At 42.8% G+C, this 19100-nt stretch overlaps 1 pseudogene; it reads right to left on the bottom strand.

Moving 5' to 3' along the window:
* Positions 1–1770: 1770 nt before the first annotated feature.
* Positions 1771–3892, bottom strand: LOC121028982 (protein Shroom3-like; annotated as a pseudogene).
* Between the last annotated feature and the right edge of the window lie 15208 nt (positions 3893–19100).

Below are 19100 nucleotides of genomic sequence, written 5' to 3'. Positions count from 1 at the left end.
TGACCTTCAAACGTCCTACAGGATATTATTATAGGCAAACATTGCTTATAATCACCTAAGTTTAAAACCTAACTACATGTAACATAAAATCTTAATATATTACTACAAAGTATTAATTTTCCAGGTGTATAATTACTAGGTGTAAAAAGGGAAGCTTATACTTTGGTTTTTGATCGGAACTTTACTAGGAGCTATTTCCAAGTTCAGAAAATTATGCCCCTAGTAGCCATACTATTCACTCCTGTATCAGATAGCATTTGAGGCTGGTGCATCAATGCAGATTTTATTTACGTACAGGTGCAATCATCTCTTTTCTTCGTTATGTCTGCCATTTTTTGTTAGCCTTTTGCATATTGAAATACACATTATTTTGTTATATGCGACTCTTTAAAAATGTCTCCTTTATATTACACTTAGGATATTACATTAACTTTTTTTACTATCTTTAGCGTGCTTCATGTCATTAATGTTTTCCCAAAATACAAAACTCAGAGATCGTTGTCTATGTCCATCACAAAATAGAGTAAGATACGTGGTTAGCATACAGACATAATGATCTTTTTCATTTTTAAAAATTTAAATAACAACAATGTTCAAAGCTTTACAGTTTTCTTTTATATGTATGTTACTTTTTAAGTCTTTAAGGCTTTGCAGACCCTTCATGAGGACTATTTTTACTTGTCCTCAGGGGTCACTGCCCACAAGTAAGGAACACCATTATGCCTACATTCCTGAAGGTGACACACACTGATTTATGTTGCTTCAGCTTTTTAAAAATGAAAAATAAATAAATAAATAAAACAAAAACTGAAACACATCAAACACCCTCCAATCAGTTCTCAGGATTTCATGAATTCCCTTTCTAGTACAAAGTAATAATAGAAAGGGGTACTTTCCCGACAGCATTCAAGCTCTCAAAGATCAATCATGAAGAGTGAGAAGGAAAACATTGGCTTTTTACAGGATACAGTTGTTTCCTTTTATCCAGAGGAACCCCACTAATACAGTTTAAACTGCGGTTTACATTGAATCCTTTTTCGTCGAAAATTGTATTGAAATCAAGGGCAATCTTTTGGTTGGGTATTTCAGAAGAGGTTAAAGTGGAGAGGAAGTTAATGTTGGGAAAGTGTCACTGAAAGTACACCCCCCCCCACACACACACACCAGGAGTCATTTCACTGGCAAAGTTGGGGGGCAGAGCCAGAGTCCAGGCCTGAGGAATGAAAATCCAAGGCAAGAACCTCCAGCGGACCCGTGCCTTGCTCCGGGCCTCCTGTGATCTTGCTGCCCAGCTTTTGCTGCTTAGGGAGGAGGGTTGACTTGTTTTCACAAAACGCTGGTCATCAGAGTTGCTCTTCAGAAAGGCAGTTGGTCAGGGGCGCCTGGGTGCTGGCTCAGTGGGTTAAGCTCAGGTCATGATCTCACGGTTTGTGAGTTCGAGCGCCCTGGGCTCTGGGCTGACAGCTCAGAGCCTGGAGCCTGCTTCGGATTCTGCGTCTCCCGCTCTCTCTGCCCCTCGCATACTCACACTCTGTCTCTCAAAAATGAATAAACGTTAAAAAAAAAAAAAAAAAGAAAGAAAGAAAGAAAGAAAGAAAAAGAAAGAAAGAAAGAAAGAGAAAGGAAGGTACTTGGCCAGGATGTGGAACACCAGGCATTCCCACGGGTCCTGGAGGGTCGTGGCGCTCCCTGGGAAACACAGCCCCTTCCTCTGCGCGCCCAGGGGCTCCGGCTCAGCCTCCCCTGTGCACCCCCCACCCCCCACCTCGGTCATGTTCTCAGGCTTCCAGTAGGAGCTGCTGGGGGTGAGGCAGGGGGACCGAGGGCACGCTCAGTGAGGACCCTAGGGGGTGGGAGCGGGGAGGGGGGGTGCAGAGGGGAGGGGGGGTGCGGAGGGGCGGGGTCACCTTCCCCTGGGGTCACGTGGTGCGGCTCCCGCAGGGTCTGCAGGGAGACAGACACCAGCTCTCCTGCTCGAGGTCGCCTTTCCAAAGTAGGTGGCCTTGAGAACACAGGATTGTGTGCCCCTCCCCCAACCCCTGGGCTGTTCTCGTCAGCGTGGACGACTTGGGTGGAGGGCCTGTAGTCCTGCCACAGGGCCTCCTCGTCCTGGCTTCAGAGCCCGAGGGTGCCCAGGCTGCGGAGCTGGTGAGTGTCCTTGGCCCCGGGTGGGGGGTGGCGGGTGGCGGGCCAGGCCCCTGTCCGCACCCCTCCTCAGCTGTTCATCCTGTGGCTGTCAGGAACCCTCTTCCAGCTTTGGCTCCCGCCCTCTTTTTTTTTTTTTTTTTTTATTAAAAGTTTATTTTTCAATGTTTATTTATTTTTGAGAGACAGAGCGTGAGCAGGGGAAGGGGCAGAGAGAGAGAGGGAGTCACAGAATCCGAAGCAGGCTTCAGGCTCCCAGCTGTTTTCACAGACCCCCGCTGCGGCTCCAGCTCAGGAACCATGAGCTCAGGACCTGAGCTAAAGTTTCAGGCTTAACCAACTGAGCCACCCAGGTGCCCCTTGGCTCCCCCCTTTTAAATTGCTGCTCCCCACTGTCTAGGGCTTCAGGGGATTCAGAAAACCACATATTGGTATTTGTGTCCTCGAAATCACCTCCCAAGGTATTGGGAGTTGGGAGGGCCCTGTTGGGCCTGTGGTTGTGGCTGTAACGGAAGCTACAGACACTCAGGGGTCCAGGCTTCCTTGCTTCTGCTGCTCCGTCTTGGAAACCTCCAGCCCTTAGCATGGTGTCTCCTGCACTGATAGCCCCGCAGAGCCTGCTCCCGCCCAGAGTGGATGTGTGCTGGTGTGGCAGGCAGGGTGGCTCCTCTACCTGGGGTCTGGATGGTAGGAAAGTGACCAAGGTGCTGGTTCTCCCCTCAAACCTTGGATAGGAAACTGGTCTGTCCACCGGGCTCCTGTGATCAGTCACGGCTTTCCTTCCAGCGTCCTCTGCCTGGGCGTTGGCTGGACAGGTGGGCAAGCCCTCCAGGGTAGCCCTCCTGGACTCCCCCTCCTAGCCCCAGTCTGTTTTGCTCCTTAGACTTCCAGGAATGTTGTGGAGAAAGGAAAAGGCTGCCTTGGTCCCGCCACAGTTGCTCGACAGGCTCTGGACTAGGCCTTCTCTCTCTAGCCTTCATTGTGGTCTTTGTGGAGATCGTCCTCCCAAGGCCCTGAGATCCTGGAAGATTCCTTATCTTCACCCACTTGGTTGAGGGGGTTTGAGGCAGTGGGAATTGCTATATGATGTCTTGCCCTGGGTGCCCTTTCTCTCACTGAAATCTGAGCTGTTGCCTTGGAGAGGTGTGGGATGTCTCTTTAGAGAGGTATTCTCTTCGTTTTCAGTTAGGGAAGAGAAATAGACTTTGTAGGAGATACATTTGGCTAAAGTTTCAGGTTTCCTCTCTACTGGGGACATTGAGTCATATTCTAGGGGCTCATCGAAGGCAAACTCAGGCCTTCTAGATGCATTTTGGTTTCTGTTCTCATCAAGGGCAGCCATCTTGTCACAAGCTTCCCAAGGAACTGTATGTCCACTTTCCTTGGCCAATGCAAGGTGGAGTATGTTGCTGTTACTACTCGTGGGAGGCTGGGGCACCTGGGCAAAGTGTGCCTCCAGGGAGGGTACCAGGTGGATGCCCATCAGCGGCAGAGGTTGGAAAGGTTGGGCCTTCTCGGTGTAATTCTGCTTGGGCTATACCGGAGGGCTATTTTCTGGACTCTTCTCTAGCGCAGTAAGCAAATATTCCTCTATGAAGGGAGTTTTTAGGGAGCCTGCAGAACTGTAGAACTGGGAGAAGGAGGAGCTATAAGCCAAGTCCCTGTTGTTACAGAGGTGTCTGAGTTGGTCAGTGCTGCTGCTGGACTTGCCAGGGGAAAGAGAAGGATGGGGGGGGGTACCCCCCATTGGGTTCCAGGCTCTCCATGCTCTTCTGGGAGTAGCACCGTCAGGGCCCTGCCTCACAGAAGCGCGGTCTTAGTTGTAGAAGAGCTGAAATGGTGGCTTTGGGGTCAAGGATTGCCAGTTGTGCCCTGAGATGTTTAGCATCATGCTGGCATTGGATTGGTTCTCCCCAGATTTGGTGTGAATACCAAGAGTGAGGTCAGCCTGCAGGTTCACCACACCTTGGCCTCAGCAAAGCTTTGTTCCTCCTGTCTATGCTACTTTCCTGTGCTGGGGGTCAGAGATGAGGTGCTTTGGGCTAAAGGAGTCAGAGGTGACAGTGTCTACAGGGTTCAGATGTGCATACACATCTCATCGCCTCTGGTGTGGCCACAGCCATCCTCAGGGCTTCACAGGCTTCAGGCCAACTCCAAGTTCAAACCTTGCTGCCTCTCGGCACTTAGCCACACTCAACCATGGGCCACTTGGCCGTGTTGCGGCTGTAGCAGCTACGATGGTCAGGTCTGTGGTTCAGGGCTTGAGGGCGCTGAATCCAGATATATTCAAATATTAATTATTTAAAAAAAATTTTTACAGGTAGATTAATTTTCTACTAATACATTTCAAGGATTATGAAGAGAGTTTTACAAAATATTTATTAATACAAAGAGGTGTTGAATCACATAGGTTTGAAAGCCACTGCTATAAATGTCTATATCTCATCTATAAAAAATTTTGATGTCCTTTATAATTTAGAATTAGAGTGACAGTTTGTGACACGCTAATAAAGAATTTAGGATATGGGCCATTTAAGGAAAATGTCAGATATCTGGGGCTAGAGACGATGTGAGAGGAACTTTATTGAACACATAATATGCACCAAGTATTACGCTTGTTTATTTATTTATTTTGAGGGGGTAAGGAGCAGAGAGAGTGAAAGAGAGAATCCCAAGCAGGACCCCTGCTGTTAACACAAAGACCCAGTGGGGATGAACTCCAGGACTGAACCATGAGATCACCACCTGAGCCAAGATCAAGAATTGGATGCTTAACCGACTGAGGCACCCAGGTGCCCCATTGTCCTTTTTTATATATCATTTAAAAAAAATGTTTACAATAAAATGTTTAGGTAGATATTCTTTTCCCATTTACAAATGAGGAAGCTCAGAGCATTTAAGTAACTTGTCTGGGTGGAAAAGCTATCTTGTTATGAATACAGGATTCAGACCCAATTCTATTTGAGTTCAAAGCCTAAACTCTTAACCACCGCACAGGAGAAGATTAACTGGGGCATGATAGCTGTCTGCAGTCCCTGAAGGACTGATTTTCCAAAAGGATACGTTTCACCTGGGCCATTCCAGAGGCTCTAAAGCTTGGAATAGTGAAGAGAAGTTAAATGGTGGATTTTGCCTCAAAGAATTCTATCATAATTGATTACCCCTCAGGAGAATAGACCACCGCAGGAGGTATTGCCCAGAAAGGTAACAGCAAACATAAAATCTAGTGATTATCTCGATCAAAGTTATTGAAGAAAGATTTTCTGCATTTGAATAAGATAGCTGGTCCAGAGGTTAACACAGTTTTAACTCTGAGATTCAGTGACTCTTCTGAATTATTTAGTTCAACCTCCTACATGGAAGTCCCTTCTAGAATGCCCTGGGATGTGATCTTAAAGCCAGTGGGAGCCTACTATCTCTTACATATTCTTGCCTGCAATTAATTCATAGAACTTTCCAAAGTTTTATTTATCCTTGAATACCACCTTACATTCTTTTTGGAGCAAGGTGGCGGGGAAATATGTTTCCTCAAAAAGTTCATGCCATCATAAGCACAAAGGATCAGGAGGACTTTTCTTACATTGACCTTTATATTTCTATTTGTTGGATCTTGCAGTATTTGAAGGTGGTGGTCATATCTTCAGGTTGCCTTTGATAATGAACCATTGCTCATTTGACCTCACTTATTCGTTGGCCAACTTCTCTCTTAAAAATATTTTAGTTTTTAAAAAATTCCTTTCATGGCACAGACACCAAAGTAAAACATAATTGTATATACCATCGTCACACAAAGTTTAAGAAGCTTATTAGCTCTGGTCAACATCTTGGCCCCTCTTTCAAACAAATCTTGAATTAAGGGGTTAAAACTCTGAAGTACAAGAAAACTTTGCTTATACCAAATCAACTATACATTATATACTGACTGGTATAACAAAAAATCTTCTAATGATCACTCTCATGATGGATTATTATCCAACACATCTACAAAAGTCTTGGACAGATGATGATGATCTTTCCCCCCTGCGTGGATCAGAACATGAATTTTAAACAGTTCGAGACTTTTCAACTCCAGGACAGTCACCTGGAGTCATGCCTTGTAGCTCTAGTGGTACAAGCAAATGAAAGAAAGAAATTTTTTGACAAAAGACTCAGTGGTGGATTGCCACTGAGCTGCCCTGGGCACTGGTCTGGAGATTTGACCTCAGTGTTTTCAGACTTTATATTTCACAGCCTTGAACTTTGTTGACATTTGCTTGTTTACTATGCTTTTTGCCTGCTTCAACATAATAAAGGAAATGGGGAATATAAGTGTCCTTTCAGTTACATACAGAGATAAGCTACATAAGGGACTTTTGTGGGAGGATAAGCAGTATGGATCCCTCATTTGGAAAAAAGAATTTCCTAATTGTAGGCCAAATATTTAAGTTAAAAAAATCACCAGTGTCTTGAGTTTCTAACTTGTGCCTGGCACTCTAAAAATCAGTGCAACTTGTTATAATGTTCAGAGATAATGGCTACTCTCTGACAGCAATAGAAGGCAATTAGGTTTGTATAACAGTAAATTTTTTAGAATTTAAAAGAATTATTTCAATTCCAATATATTATAGCCTGAGAGGAGAGGGTAGTTTTTTTTTTTAATTTTTTTTTCAACGTTTTTATTTATTTTGGGGACAGAGAGAGACAGAGCATGAACGGGAGAGGGGCAGAGAGAGAGGGAGACACAGAATCGGAAACAGGCTCCAGGCTCTGAGCCATCAGCCCAGAGCCTGACGCGGGGCTCGAACTCACGGACCGCGAGATCGTGACCTGGCTGAAGTCGGACGCTCAACCGACTGCGCCACCCAGGCGCCCCGAGGAGAGGGTAATTTTAAAGCCTGTATAAACCTGTGATCATTTATTAAATTCTCAACACTCAGTGGCCCGAAGAATTAAATGGTTTTCCAAGGCTGCCCACCTACAGATTGATCTCAGAGTGGCATCTTTGGATAACCTGCCTGATTCTCTTTCCACAGCTCCATATAATTATGAGATGTTGGGATATAGGACTCTCATGTGTTCGTCTGTGCTTTATATACCTAGCAAGACACTTTAAACTCAAAGACTGTGTTATGGGCATGTTGAATTGAATAGATAACATATGTTTTCCCTTGACCTAAACTTCTGTTCCCAGTGGGCCTCCCTTAACGTTAGTTCGTTCCTTGTCTTTTTGCTCCCATTGGTAAAGTTACTGCTCTAGAAAATCTGTTAAAATGCCAACTGAGAGAAAACCGAGGGCTTTGGAAAGGTTCCTCTCATTGTGATCGTAGCATGGAATTGTCAGTAATTTAGCTAATTGAACACAGCGAATGCAACAAGATATGTAAACCTCTTTTGAAGGATGAAGGATATTACTTCTGATAGGCTGGTGAGATCAAGGTTCAGACATGCAAAGGATGGGGAAATTTGAGAATCACCAACAGATGTAAACCACCCTGCCTCAGCAAATCAGAGACTTTATCGTGCTAGGCATGTGTCAGTGACGTGGAGAGGATGTGAGGCTCCTGGCAGTCCAAAAAAATTAGTGTCCCTAAGGCTTCCCTGGGGAATGGAATTGTGGGTTTGTAGCCTTTAAATGGGAGAACGGCTGACTGAGGCGACGAAGCTTTCACTTAATCCATGGTGCTGCTCAGAGAAGCCCTTGCATTTTCAAAGCCAAGTCTATCAAGCAAAGAAACCAATGCAAAACAGGTAGACCAAACAGCATAGCACCGCTTTGCTTGAATCCATAAATATCAGACAGAGCAAACTTTCTCTGAGCCTCAATCTCCAGCCTACTTGCGAATGATGTCATTATGCAGACCTAGCTTTGGCATGAAGACATAATTAGTATTCAGTCTGACAGAAAACCATTTCATTTAATTCCACTGGCTGAGATCCAACCGGCAGCGTATATATGACAGCATACGAAACAGGCACTTTGGGTAAAAGCAGGCTTGGCATTAGTACGCTGAACAGTGACCTGGAATGGGAACAGGGACAGAGCAAGGTTGGAAGGAGCAAAGGAACAGAGGGAGTTGTCATTCCAGTTCAGAAACCCACTGAGTTTGTGTTTTAGATGCAAAGAATGAGGTCTATCTCATAAAGACTCTCCTACCCGGTTAGTCATGCTGTCTGACAAATTTACGAACATAGTCCTGATTAACTTTTAACCTGAAAAAATTACAGGAATCCTCCTAGGAATTTACCTGGAACGAGAATCTGGTTCCACTTATTCAATGTCTTTTGCAATATGTGCTGAAAGTTGTATGCTGTCTCTTGAACATACTTGTTCTTTCTCTGTGACCCCCGGCATTTAACTGATCTGGGAACTGTCTGTGAAAAGTACTTAATTGGCATAGAGATTACAGTTAACCAGTGATGCCATTTAATGTTCTAGATTCATCTCCACGCTTCTCTTTCCTGTTCTCTGTCCTGGGAAAGCGACCCGTATAGACTCTGTCGGCAGTCTTCCTTGTCCTGTGACTTCTAGTTGGATTTTGTCAATAGGAGACACCAATAAGAGATTAGGAGATGGAGAGGAAGTTCCTGCAGGTTATCTGTGGGTAAACTCTGCCCTCTGTTGAAGGCTACAGTTCCTCCTAGGTGGTCCTCTCTGTAGAGGACTCTAAGTTCTATTATCGCTCCTGTCTCTTGTCTTTTTCATGCCTAGGAGTCGCTTCCTGATCTCAACAACCCTGGGGTACTACATCATTGCATTTTCCCCCTGCACCCTGCCCATGTCATTGAAAATGGCCTTTATTAAATTCACCTCAAATTGTCTAATGTTGGCTTTTCATCTGTTTCCTGATGACTGTTACCGACAGCTACAGCTTCTGACGTGACTGGACAAAAGTCAGAATCATCCAGAGAAAAAAGAAGAGAATGTAGCCCGAGAATTCCAGGGGACTGTTGCTTCCCAGGAATGGAAAGTAGTAGAATTAATTGGTGAGAATTTCAATGGAAAGGAGTCTCAGATGTCTGAGATCAATTGATGGGCTCATTGTCCTGAAATTCATGGGCAAGGATGTTTCTATAAATTCATTGCTAGTAGAGTATGTGCTTTGATGTGCTTACAGAAGTAAGGATAAATTAAGGTTGAGTTATAGTCTATTTTTTATTTATATCTATAGTTATAGAATTGACAGTCATGAATGAAAATGACAGTTTTTATTTGGTAAATATGAGAATCAAGCTTTCCATGATGGCCTCACTAACATCCTTTTCAAGCCCCATCCATATCCCAGCATTAAGATCCATGCCAGCCCCTTGCACGGGGTGATTAGTAATGGCCATTCCATCTTTAAATGGGAGTGGCCTTCTGACTCACTTTTCTGATCTTTTACCCATTCTTTCATTAATTTACTCTTATTTCCTAATTCATAAATAAATCTTATTGATTGATTGAATGGATCTTTAATTCAGAATATAAAGTGCCTTATCCTTTTTTTCTACTTGAACCTTTCATTCTCTCTCTCTCTCTGTCTCTCTCTCTGTGTGTCTCATAAATATTTTTGATATGAAGAAAAATAGGGGAAGTGGACAGGGGAGAGAAGGGCAGACGTGTGTGACTAGAAGAGGGGCACTTTCCTGGGAGAAGATTAGCAAAGTGAAGCAGTTGCTGAAAGACGTAATAAAATATTCTACTCTTGTATATCCCTGCTGAGAATGCTTGCCTCTTACACTGGGTTCAGCTTAGGTAAATAGTAGAATAAGGTTTGTGATGGTAACAATAAGCAACCAAAATATACTGCAAGTCAAAAGAAAACTTTGGCATTTTAACGTTTTAAAAGCAGCCACAGGACTGCAGAGAAGATGCATATTTATATGACCAAAACCTAGCAGAGTTCACGTGAGGTTATTTCTTTGGGTCAACAAATTTTTTTTGAGTGCTTACCGTGTACCAGGCACAGTCATACGTACACATGCTGGGTACGTTGCTGTGAAGAAGGTGAGCACACATTCCTATTCTCATGGATCTCACCTTAAAGTTGGGGTAGACAGTCAATAAACCTTGAGTTAAATATATAACAGGCTAAATAGTGATCAGTGGAGGAGGTCTTCAAGAAGACGTGACCACCAGTCGACCTGAGAGCAGGACCTGGGCCATCAGAGTCTCCTCATCCCCTTACCATGTGCTCAGATGTGTGTTCTGCCCACTGTGGGGACTGTTTCCAAGGACAGGTGTAGCCTTCAGACAGCAAGGTGTCATTGAGACCATCAGTTGAGACCAACTGAATACCTGACTGGACGTTGTTAAGGCTTCTGTCTAAACTTTTAAGAATCTGGCAAGGGGGTGCTGAGATCTTCCTGTCTTGTGGCCTCCCAAGGCACACTCTGTACATGAGTTATCTTTCTTGTTAAACCTGCAACCTACAGGTCTGGGGTGGTTGGCCCGTTTCTTGAGTCTCTCCATGCCCTCCGGACAGTAAGGGCTCTAGAGAAAAATGAAGCAAGGAAAGAATATAGGAAGTGCCATAGAGGCGAAGCATTGCTGTTTTAAAAGCATGGGTGGCTCAGTTGGTTAAGTGTCAGGTCATGATCTCAACATGGAGTCCCCCTGGGATTCTCTCTCCTTCTCTCTCTGACCCCTCCACCCCTCTCAAAATAAATAGATATTTAAAAAGGGGGGTGCAGTCAATAAATGTCTCATTGAGAACACGGCATTTGAACAAAGACCAGAAGTAGGTGGGCATGCCCATGTCTGGATAGTCAGGGAAGGCATAGAATTGGGAATAGTGCAGAAGCCTTGAAGCAGAAGCATGTTTGGAATATTGATTAAAAAAAAAGAACAAGAATATTAATGTGATTAAAGTAGAGGAAGTTGACGAGTTAGAGATTAGAGAGAGACAGCTTGTGCAGGTCAGGGGATAGCAGTTAAAGAACCAGACAGTAAGTATTTTAGGCTTTGCAGGATGCATGAAATCTCTGTCACATACGCTCCCCCTTCTGTTCTTCTGCTTTCCCTCAATTCCCCTCCTCTTCCTCCTCCTTCTCCCTTTTCTTCATCCTCTTCCTCCACTTCAGCTCCTGCTTCTCCTTCTGCTTCCCCCTTAAAAGTGGGAACATCACATTTGGCTTGTGTGTTGGAGTCTTCTGTCTGGATTTAACCTGCAAACAGGAGTTTGACCACTGCTGGCATACATGAATTTAAGGGGGGGGGGGCCGGGGGGAGATCGGTTACATTTTATGACGGTCAATTTCTTGGCTTTCTAGAAAAGACCGTAGAAGACAAAGACAGAAGCAGGGAGGCGGTCAGCAAGTCGTGCCAGCTCTTCAGCCATGGATGATGGTGACAGCACAGATTCCACGATTGCTGTGGATGTGGTGAGTTTGATTCTACTTAGCTTCTGAAAGAACTGATGGCAGGATTTAATGATGGATTGGATGTGCATATGAGGGATACAAAGACCTGGATAGTTCTATTTTTTTTTTTTCCCCCTCTGGGTAGTTAGAAGAGGGAGTTACTCTTTGCTGAAATAGGGCATCCGGTGATGAGTCAAGTGTGAGGAGTATTGAAAAGTGACCTTTGAGTTTACCAAGAAGAGATTATTGCTGACTTTGAAAGTTTTAGTGGTGTTTTGAGGGGGAGGACAAACCCCTCATTCAGTCAGCCCTTTTTTTTTTTTCTTTTTTGAAAGAGACCAGAGACCTACAGAATGGAGATAGTGAATAGAGACAACTCTTGGGAAATTTCTTCTTTTAAAAGTAGCGTAGAAACGATATGGTAAACGAAAGGTGGTTTGTAGTAAAGAAAGGTTTTTTTTTTTTTTTAATTATTTGTTTTAGATAGTAGAGATTGCAATAGGTTTGTGTGCTTACTGGAATGTTGCTGTAGCGAAGGGAAACTGACGATACAGGAGAGAAAGAGGAGAATTGCTAGAATGATATCCTTGAGTAGGTAAGAGAGGATGGGAGCCAAGGGACAGGTGGAATGTGGCCTTAGCTGGGGCTTGAGACACTGTAGCCATCGAACAGGGAGGAAAGCAAGGCAAAGATAAAGGTGAGTGAATAGATGTGTTGTGGAAATTGGAAAAATCCCCCTTGGTTTCTTCTCTTCTCTTTCTGAAAGAAAAGCAAGGTCATCAGCTGAACCTAAATACTGGGGAGAAGGGGTTCGGGGTTTTAGAAGTTAACTTCCAAAACAGTTATGTGTGAGAAATGTCGAAGGGTTGCCATCAGTGAGTGGTCCGTATAAGATTAGTGGATGCCAGGTGGAAGTGAGACTAGCCAGCATGCCTATATTTTTATGTAGCCATTTTTCACCTGCAGAAAGGCAAGAGCACTGGATTTAACAAAGTAAGTTGAGGCGAGAGAGGGACAAAATATTCGAAGCAGATGCAAGGGGTTGCTATAATTTGGATTATGATATTTCAACTAATTAGAGAAGGAAGTAAAACACTGAAGAAAATAAAGGGCAGTGAAAAGTAGGCAGGATGAATGGATTTATTGGGGTCGAAAAATTGCGGGAGTTGTGGCAACTAGATGGAAGGAGCTAGAAAGATAGGTAGTGGATGAAGAGTGGGACACTTGAAAATGAGGTCTGAGGAGGTTGTAGGTGTGGGTGGTGACCAAGTCTGGGATATGAGCATGAATTATGGCTCTGGTAGGGTGGGAAATAAACTCCTTTTAGAGAATTAAGGAATTAAGAGTGTGGGTTTTAGAATAATCATCTACGTGAAAATTTAAACCACTAAGAATCGTCCCAGGTATGTTGTTGCAGAAAGTGACAGTCAGCCGGGAGCTAAAATCTTCAAGGAGTAAGCATGAGTGACAGTTGGGTGATGATAAATGGTTCTAACAAGGAGAAATGGTGGTGGTATAGTTTGACGACACGAGAGTCAAAGTTTGTTTTGTTTTGCTTTCGTTTTTAGAGAGGAAAGAAAGATTATGTTCTAGAAGCAGCAAGGAGTGCACAGTCCCAGTGATAGGAAGGGAGTGAAAGACAAAACAGATCCTGGTAGGGCTGTCAGGAAAGTCAGGTTTCAGTAGAGCAGGATGTTGGAAGCGAAATACAGAAAAAAGATAGAGGATATAGGGAATTTTGCCGATGGCTGGCTATGAATTTCAGAGGGAGATGTGGCTGGGTTTTGGAGCTGGGTGGAAAATGAGAGATGAGGCATAAAGAATGTCTAGGGAATTAGAGATGGAAGTAGAGGGGTAACCTGGAAGCTGTGGGTTCCCTTTGGTGACTGAGTACAAACAGGTACAAAAGGCACGGTGATCTTGGTGGTGTTAGTCTCAAGGCAGTCAAGACTGGGTTGCTGGGAAGAGAGGGGTAGACATCTTGTCAGAAGCCACACCGAGATTGGGACTGCATTTTGCTCCTGCCAGAGTAGTGTGGGGGAGTGGAGGGTAAGGGGGGAGGGCAGGTGCATATGTGTGGGTATATTAAATGGCAATCTAGTGAATAAAAATTACTGTTACGGTGCTATATTAAACACAGCTCTTTGCCACCCTCATCGTCATACTCATCTATGAAATATCGAGTATTTATTCCCTGCCATGGCTTATAGCTGGAATTTACAAAAACTTTTTATTATGAACTAATCACAAATGTCCTAGGAAGTGGACACTGTGAAATCAATTTGTCAGATTTTAAACTTGAGACAGCTGAGATCCAAAGAGTTTAAATAATTTGTCCGAGGTCTCACAGTACGTGCTAGAGTTCAAACTTGGGCCACGTAGCTCTCAAATCACTCTTTTCCCAGTAATACTAACCATTTCTCCATTAATACACATACCTATTGTCTCACTTTTTAATTATCTCACTTGAAATTTCCTCTTCTGTGACACCACACAGAAATCTGTGTATGGGAGAAGTGCAAGCTTATCTATTGATGGATGATTTTCTGACGTTATTTTCTTTAGAGAAAACTAAATATTAATTGAAAACCTATCTGTTTTATTTGTGATGTCAAATGTAATGATTTCCCCTTGGCTTGGTATTGTCTGACAGAAAAAAAAATCCAATTATAGACTAATTGATTTTTGCCAGAACTCAAACAAATAGAGATTTCCATGATCTTTGCTTAAAATAGAATGTAATTATCCTTCCTTTATTTATATGCCCTGCCCACTCTAGTCTTCATGTCTCCCCCTTCATTTAAATGCCCTCTTCAGTAATTCACCTCTGGACTTTTTCTGGTGATTAATGCTGGGTTCATTTAATATGTTAGTTGAATTTGATTATCCAAGGGACCAGTGCTGTAGAAAGTACAGCATCTGACACCAATAAAAACTATTTCTCATCACAGCTTAGTAAATAACAAACTCCTCTGTCTTGGACAAGAATGAGTATCTGCTTTAGAAACTGGCTTTAGCATTTCCCTCTGTTCATGCTTAGAATGGAAGAGTAACCGCTCAGAGCAAGATGCAAAAAGTTTCTGTTTTCGTATGTGAAAGAATTCAGAAGTTTTACACATTTTAAAACCTGTATTCTATTTGGATAGAGTTCTTTTGTTAATCTCGGTGTCTCCTTGCTGATCTTCCCACATCCTTCTCTCTCATATTTATGCTAATTCTTCCCCTCCTGAGCATCTTACATAAGTGAAATAAATTTTTAAATGAACAGAAGTAAAAAAAAAAAAAGTCATGTGTAGATTATCTTTTCTACCCTTACTCAGAAAGTGTATGCTGAAAATAGTATTCTGAAACTAACAAAATCATCTCCAACAACCCAAACATGAACTGTGAATGAACGTTGATCAAAAGCAAAATATTCAAATGGCTCTTTTCTGAAGGAAGAATAACTATCTCCTCTAAGGCTATAGCTGTATCTTCTTTGTTTGGGGGTGTGATATTGTGATTTGTAATAAGAAATATATATTTGGTCTTGGACCACATTCCTGGCCAGTGCTCCTCAAACACTTGGAATTTTCTGCAGTAAGAATGATAAGGTGTCTTTTCTTATGTTAATGGGGTAACTTTTGGAAAGCTCAGTGGTAACCTAGGGATGGGAACTGGTTTTCAGGGAATCAGCCACATAATTAGATGATTGAAACTTGGAGCTTACACTACCCCCTACCCCAGCTTCTAGGGGTATGTAGGGAGAGCAGAGGAGCTGGAAGTGGAATCAGTCGCCAATGACCAATGATCAGTCATGCCTATGAAGGGAAGTCCCCATAAAAACCCCGAAAGATGGGGTTTGGAGAGCTTTCATATTGTGACACTGTGGAGAAGCAGGGAGGGCACAGATGCTCCAAGACCTTTCCCCATACCTTGCCTTATGCATCTTTTCTATCTGGCCGTTCCTGAGTTACATACTTTATAGTAAACCAGTGATCTAGTAAGTAAAACATTTCTCTGAGATCTGTGAGCTGCTTTAACAAATTAATTGTACCCAAGATGGGAGTCCTGGGAAACTCTGACTTATAGCCAGTAGGTCAGAAATACAGGTCACCCTGGACTTGTGATTGCCATCTGAAGTCCAAGGAAGGGGTCATTGGAACCTCCCATCTATAGCCAGTTCATCATGGGCATATTTATTCATTCGCTCATTCATTCATTCATTCATTCATTCATTCATATATTTATCCTATCAACAGTAATTGTGTAGCCACTGTGTATGTGTCAGGCACTGTGCTAGGTATATAAATATCAAGAGGAAAACTTCATGGACCCTATTTTTATTTTCTCACTTGTTTACTCACTGATTCAACAAACATTTATCAAATCTCACTGTTTTTCAGGCATTGCTTTAGGCATTTAGAATACATCAATCAATAAAACAGGAATCTCTTTACCTGTGAAGCTTTGATTTTAGAAGAGGGAGGCAGAAGATAAATAACCCAATAAATACTATCTTGGAAGATAATAAATGCCATGGAAAAAAATGGCTAGATCAGTGTGAAGAGGCTCCACAGGGCCAGTGTTGGATAGGGGTTGTCTGATGCAGTTTTAAGAATGGCGAAAGAGTATGGAAGGCAATAGCCCTGAGAAAGTTGGAAATAGACACAATTCAGAAACTGAGTTGATGTGTGCAACTCTAGGTAAGTTATATTAATTAGATACAGGAATTCAGTGTGTCTGGTTTATGTAATCTTTGCCTCTAATAAGATCTTCTTTTTTTGTATGTATGCTGCTATTTTAATAAAAATATGTGTGTTGTAGTCAGAGCCTGGGAATTCTTTTCCTTGCTTCCCATGGAAGAGATGTCCTTCCCACCTGCTCTGTGCCTTTGTCCTTTTTCTTTTCTTTTCTTTTCTTTTTTTTTTGTGGCAGAAATCCAACTGAGGAGTGCCGGTTGTATAGAAAGCATCCACTCAGTGTTAATGAGTCAAAGTAAGAACAATCTCAGTTCAAAAGGGGTGACTAGTCACTTTAAGTCTTATCAAATGGTGGCTTATACAGTATATTTATACTAGGAACTTTTCCATGGACATGGGTCCTTTTAATTTCTAACCGTGGCTACCTGTTTGCAAATCATGCCATTGGATATGAGGAGAAGGGTGAATAAAGAGGAATGGTTCAGAACTAAACATTTTCCTCTTAGAAAACCAACTCAAAATAGAATTCCCTCCTGATGGCTGGGTCAGAGAGGCCACACCATATACAGCGTTCTGGAAATATATTTGTTGCTGTGGGCCTGCTAATCGTTTCGTCTGACTTTGTCCAATGAACTAAAGTACTTGTTTTCTTACGTTTCAATTTATACTTCACATCTATCTTTTCTGGCTTTTAAAAATAACTGTTAGTACAATTTTTCTAAAAGTATGAATAATCCTAATAATAGACCAATGGAATACAGAAAAAAAAATATCCCAACTACTTGCCCAGGAGGAGGATTGGTCCAAGTTAACATTCTGCCTGACAAAGAGATAACAAATGTCTGCAGTACTAAGAAGTAGACTTTAACTCAATCTGACCTAACTTTACAAAGCATGTGAGAGAGATGGCTTTGTCAGGACCTCAAGAATACCAAGTGTCTGTAAATGGGTATGACTAAGGGTAGATTTTCAGAAATATATCATCCAAATGTTTTTTTGTCCACATACCTGGAAATGATGAAAACAAACATCTACCAGAAACACTGATTAAAAAAGGGTTTTAAACCTACGAAAGCTCTTGGTGGTGCAAAACTACCACCTGAGACAAATAGTTGTCCTCTGCCTCAGTTATGTCACTATGTGTACCCTCTCGGGCAAACAGTTACTCTTCCTGATCCTGAAGATGAAGAACATAAATCGGAATCATTAAGATGTGTTTTCTCTCACTGGTATGAACACCTTATCCCTTGACTTATTTTTTTCTTTCAAGGCTACAGCACATTTTGTGCTTGAATTATTCTCTCCAGTGGCCTCCTGTAACTTGTAACTTAGCTTTGGTGTTCTCCAACCAGGCTTTTCAGGGAAGACCTGAAAAGAGTCTGAAGAGGGTTGAGACCATCATACTGAGATTGTGAGCTATTTATGCCTCCAGCCAAAGGCCACATGCCCACTTCTTGCCTCCTTGTCATTCCCAGTCCTGGAGACACTGGAGTTTGCCCTGACACGGAGGATGAGCTTGATCCTGGAGGTCCAACAGTACCAAGTCTAGGGCCAGAGAAGAGCAAGTCTTAAATTCAGAGTAACCATAGATCCTTAATTCCCTGCTCTACTTTTTTCCCAGTGATTCCTGATTCCTCTAGCCAATCCACCACTTGTTTTCTGCACAGTGCTTCATTTATTCATCCAAAGTGTTTTGAATGCCAGTTCTGTACCCAGCTCTATTTTTGTGCCAGGACTGCAGTAGTGAGAAGCATACCCATAACCTTGAAGAATGTTCAACATAGTGAGAAGAATAAATACTTAGTCCCGCCCTACAGGGAAGGGGCTTACAGGCAGATGTTGGGGAACTATGACCTCTGTGGCCAATGGTGTGGAACAGCCGAGGGAAAATATGTGAGGAGCCATGTTTGCCTGGGAGATTAAGTTCCCTCCGCGTCTGTTCCACGGTATAGAACGCTTCTATACACTCCTTTTGTTTATTTATTTTTCCATAGGGCTATTCCTAAGTTCTGAGATCCTAGATATGTTTAACTTTCAGCCCAACATTGTATAGTTTTGCTGTTTAATCTATTTTCAAGCCTTCCCCAGTAATAGCCTTCAAACAAAGGGGCGTCCAATTTTGAAGGATCTTCTTTACTGTCGTAGCCACCAAGGAGCCTTTCCTGTTGTCCATGTTAATTCTTCCCCTTGGAAACTCACATAGCACTTTGTTCCCCTTTCATGGCAAATTTTCTTATTCAAAATTGTAAAATAGTTGTTTGTGTGCTATTCCTTTTTTAAATCTTTGCTTATTATTGAGAGAGGGGAAGGTGGGAGGGGCAGAGGTGGGGGAGGGGGGACAGAGCATCTGAAACAGGCTCTGTGCTGACAGCAGAGAGCCCAACGTGGGGCTCGAACTCATGAACTGCGAGATCATGCCCTGAACCAAAGTTGGACACTTAATGGACTGAGACAACCAGGAGCCTTGTATGCTATTCTCAGTTTGATGCTTTTGAGAATGTAATAAAATTAATTAAAAATCCCATGAGCAGAACAGCCCTCTGAAGCTATTTCCCTCTGCCAATCCATACCACATTGCCCTTTCCTTTCTAGAAAAAAAGGCTAAAACCAGCCCAGCCTTCAGGACCAATCTTGGTAAACCACAGGACCGAGTTCTCTGTGCACTCAACACAGTTGTCAGGTGTCAAACTGGGATTCATTCTGAAGTTGGCTGATGGGTGGGATTTTTGGATTTGATCCCCCAACTCCAGCAGAGTCACAGGATGGAAAAATGGGAGGGACCTAAGAAAGTTGGAGATCAACACATTTATTAGAGCTAGGGGAAATGCATAAGGGTTAAGTATACTGTAACATCAGCATAGTTCGTTCACAGGCCAAGGTGTGGTTGAGGGTTAGGCCTTTCCTATACAGCATTGATAGTGCCTCAGACATTGGTGGTACCGGTAGGTGGCT

This window comes from Herpailurus yagouaroundi, unplaced genomic scaffold (assembly GCF_014898765.1).
Source record: "Herpailurus yagouaroundi ecotype Mexico unplaced genomic scaffold, PumYag 100, whole genome shotgun sequence".
NCBI classification, from domain to species: Eukaryota; Metazoa; Chordata; class Mammalia; order Carnivora; family Felidae; genus Herpailurus; species Herpailurus yagouaroundi.
The sequence above is the reverse complement of the archived record's forward strand: the minus strand, read 5'-3'. Positions and strand labels throughout refer to the sequence as shown.